Source organism: Quercus suber, unplaced genomic scaffold (assembly GCF_002906115.3).
Source record: "Quercus suber isolate HL8 unplaced genomic scaffold, Cork oak 2.0 scaffold_918, whole genome shotgun sequence".
Taxonomy (NCBI): Eukaryota; Viridiplantae; Streptophyta; class Magnoliopsida; order Fagales; family Fagaceae; genus Quercus; species Quercus suber.
Genome location: NW_027070341.1, coordinates 192,707 through 197,029, shown reverse-complemented (window position 1 = coordinate 197,029; position 4,323 = coordinate 192,707). Strand labels below are relative to the sequence as shown.

General features: G+C 35.3%; 1 long non-coding RNA gene across 1 annotated transcript; it reads right to left on the bottom strand.

The window, feature by feature from the left end:
* Window positions 1-507: 507 nt before the first annotated feature.
* Window positions 508-2,833, bottom strand: LOC112030091 (uncharacterized). The gene is made up of 2 exons (XR_010626914.1): window positions 986-2,833; window positions 508-907 (listed from the first exon to the last, which is right to left on the bottom strand). It is a non-coding gene; the product is annotated as an uncharacterized LOC112030091 (long non-coding RNA).
* Window positions 2,834-4,323: the final 1,490 nt, after the last annotated feature.

Below are 4,323 nucleotides of genomic sequence, written 5' to 3'. Positions count from 1 at the left end.
TGCATCCAGTTTACATTCAAGTTACTGGTACAAATCTTTCAGAGTTGTTCTCGGAGTCCTAAGCATACATTCACATGCAACAAGTTGAGAATAGAAGAACCCATAGTCTTGAAGCTATGTGTGGTCATGTTACATTCAAGTTAGGGTTAAACTTTTTTTACACACTTCAATAATATTCTAGTGGATTTGTTGACTTGGGTATTGATGATTAAATCCCCTAAGTTTTTATATGAAATAGTTTGTTTCATCGGTTTTCTCAAGTCATCATTTTGGTGTCTTTGTGTGATCCATGTTCATGTGTTGTTATTAAGTTCAGATCTAAGGCATAAGTAATTTAATTAATTACTTGGTCAAGAGTTGGTTAACTTTGTTACTATCAGGGCCAAAAACTCTAACAATAGCTAATCATACATGTATAATCACAATGCCTTGAAATCTGTGTTACTAGAAGCGCATTATTAATACTTGCAATTAAACATCTAGTAGTAATCTAGGCTTTACATAATCTTAAACAAACAATTGCCTTCAACAACATAAATTTGACAGAATATAGTGTCTTATTTCATATCCTTGCTTGTCCTAGTCAGACTATGATGGCTCTAGGAAAGTGCACTTCAGCTTGATAAAATCTGAGAGACCATATGCATAGTTGGTCTAGATTTTGGATTAGCATGCAAGCATGCAATTGCCAACTTTCTGATGAGTATTAGTTGATTCTCAACCTCAAGAGTGGGAGGTGGAAGGCGTATGTCTAACAAATCATTCAACAAGAAATTCTCCTCCATGGTTGAAGCAGATAAAATGGAGATGATTTCACTAGGATGCCTACCTTTGATCACTTCAATAGCCAAAACTCCAAAGCTAAACATGTCATATTTCTCAGTTATTTTCATTTTATAAGCAAGCTCTAAAAAGAAGTAGAATATTATGACAATGTATTCAAATGATCTATGTTCTATATTGTTTAAACAAGTAAGTACATTACCTGGTGCAACATATCCATATGTGCCAGCAAGTGAAGTCCAATTGGATGAGTCTTGATTAAGAATCTTAGCTGTGCCAAAGTCTGAAACATGAGCCTCATACTCTAAATCTAGCAAAACATTTTTTGCTTGATATGTCCCTATGAACAATTGGTGGTGAACAATCATGATGCATGTAAGACAAAGCGTGAGCCACACCTTTGATGATATTCACCCTCTTATTCCAGTCCAATTCTTTAGCTCCTCCATCATTGCTCAAAATTGAGGCCAAGTTACCCTTTTCAAGGTACTCGTAAATTAAAATTGAGAAATGTGAATGTGAACAAAAGCCATGCAATTTTACAATATTTTGATGCCGGATTTCTGTTAATGCGCTTATCTCATTTAAGAACTCTTTTTGTTGTGAAATATTACCATCACACAAGGATATGAGTTTCTTAACTGCAAATGTGTCTCCAGATATTAGCTGGGCTTTATAGACGGTTCCATATCCTCCTTCCCTAATGCAAAACTTAGCATCAAAACCCTGGGTTGCATCAAAGATTTCCTAGTACATTGTTCTTCCATCAAAAGTTGATATTGTAAACACTTCTTCCTTGTCTATGTATGTGTTTTGATTTTCTTGTGGATTTTGCCCTTTTCCTTTTAAAATGAAGAATATTCCCAAGAATACCAATACAAGCGAAAGTGTTCCCAAGAGAGGGAAAATGATTTTATTTCCCTTCTCTGAGATATGTCTTGCCTTACAGGGTTGCAATCCCGTAACGTTTCCATACAATCCTTTATTACCTTGTTATGCTTCAATGTGGGCATCATGAAATGCTCGGCTATTGGGAAGAGGACCCTCTAACTCATTGTAGGATATGTCAACAGACGACAAGCCGCGCCTCTTTTTGAAAGTAGCTGGCATGAAACCTGAGAAGTTATTGTGGGATACATTCAACAACTCCAAGCTCTGCATATTGCTGATTTGTGAAGGTATCTCTCCTTCGAGTGAGTTAAGGCTCAAATCTAGCTGGGACAAATGAGCTAATTCACACATTTGGACTGGAATGTTAAGGATAAACTTGTTGTTGCCCATATTCAAGTAATGTAGTTTCGAAAGGTTCCCTATATTTCTTAGGATTGCCATGCCAAACCTATTAGTGGATAGATCTAGATACTCAAGATTTATTAATGACCCAAGCTCCAAGGGTAAACCACCATAAAGTTTATTGCCATTCAACATCAGCTTCGACAAAGAAGTCAACTTTCTAAATTCCTTTGGAACCTCCCCAACCAAGTGGTTAGAAGAAAGATCAAGTAATTGGAGTTGAACTAAGTCTCCAATTTCAAGTGGTATGCGACCAAAAATATTGTTCCTAGCAATCTTTAGAGTGGTTAGCTGTGTGCACTTGCCCTAGTTGTATGAGATTTCACCATAAAATCTATTGTAACTCAGGTCCATGTACTGTAGGTTTCTATAGACACCAAAATCTTCAGATATATTTCCAAAGATTTGGTTTCTTTCAAGGCGGACTCTAATTAAGTTTCTACAGTTTCTCAAGGTTTTTGGTATTGGACCTGTGAGATCATTGTTGTCTGCCCTTAGTAATTGGACAGACCCACTATGGCATAAGTTTTGAGGCAAAAAGCTAGTGAAATGGTTGGTATCCAGCAACAGAGCAGTCAACTTCATTAAGTTTCCGATCCTTGGTGGAATGGGACCAAAAAGTTGGTTATCAAGGAGGAATAAAGCTTTTAATCCACTCAACCTACCAAAGGAAGTTGGAATAGTACCATTCAACTGATTTCTACTCAGTTCAAGATCAATTATGGAAGTCAAGTTTCCTAATTCTTCAGGAATGGTACCAGAAAGTTGATTGCTATACAGGTGTAAAACAGTTAAGTTTCTAAAAGAACCTAAAGATGTAGGAATTAAGCCAGAAAGATAATTTATTTCAAGGCTTAAGAATATGAGAGACTTCAGATTTCCAATTTCTAGGGGGATGGGGCCAGAGAGCTGGTTTTGGTTCATATGCAACAATGTTAGCTTTTCAAATTTTGCAATACTATAAAGGATGGGACCTTTGAAACTGTTGTTACTTATGTCAAGTTCAACTAAATTGGTAAGGTTTCCAATTTGTGGAGGAATGGAACCAGAAAGTTGATTATCATAGAGGTACAAATAAGCCAAGTTACTTAAATTACCTAAAGATATAGGAATGGAACACGAAAAGAAATTACTATTGAGAGAAAAGTCAGTCAAATAGCTCAAATTACCTAATGAAGCCGGAATGCATCCACAGAAATTGTTGGCATACAAAGAAAGGTCATTAAGAGACTTTAAATGACCTATTTCTGGAGGAATTGAGCCACTTAACTGATTTTTAGCGAGGTGCAAGACCTCAAGGTTGATCAGTTGACCGATCTAGGGTGGGATTTTCCCCGATAAGTTATTAAAGGATAGATCAAGATATATGAGTTTAGACAGGTTACTAATATCAATAGGAATTGTATTAAAGAGTTCATTCATGCTGAGGTCAACAAATGAAAGGTTAGGGAGTGATGAGAATGAAAATTCATGGAGAGTACCTTTCAGGCCTGAGTTAGTCAGGCTTAATCTAATAACATTTCCTACATGGTTGCAAGAAACACCGAACCAACTGCATGGATTTGAGCTTGCATTTTGATTGTTGGAAGAATTGGTTGCATTAGTATTAGGAAGGAGAGTTCATGAAGGCAGGAGTGACTGGTTTTTATTTTGAAGACTGGCTTTCCAAATGAGAAGAGCATTTGTCTCAGTTTCTTTATCCACGTAAACAGAATCAGAAATAAAGGAAAAATGTAACGGGGCCAACACGAATAGAGAAACGGGGGAAAATACTTTTTTGAAGCTAGTGAATGCCATGGTTTTTTTGAAGCTAGTGAAAATTAAGGATTTGATTCAGTATCTTTGTTTATCAATTTTCATCATTCTCTTTCTTTAAATACCAATCAAGTCAAGTGTTGTCCTTAATGGGAAGGGAAGGGTTTCACCATCATCATTGACTTTGGATGGGGTAGAGCTAAGAATTTTTGTTTGAGGATCAAGTTGCGGCATTAATATATTTATCAAAACAATCTCATGCACGCAATATACACACACGTGCGCTTTTTTATTATATACACATTTTTTTTTTTGATAAGTTATATATATACACATACCCAACAAAAAATAAAAAAAATAAAAAAAAAAACTTAGTATTTTTAATCAAAATTATGTTTGATGGTGATATTTCATAAAATAAAATTTATTTTTACCATTTTCATAGTGAAATTTTTAAAAAGTTTCATTTTCATTTCAAATTATTAAATTTTA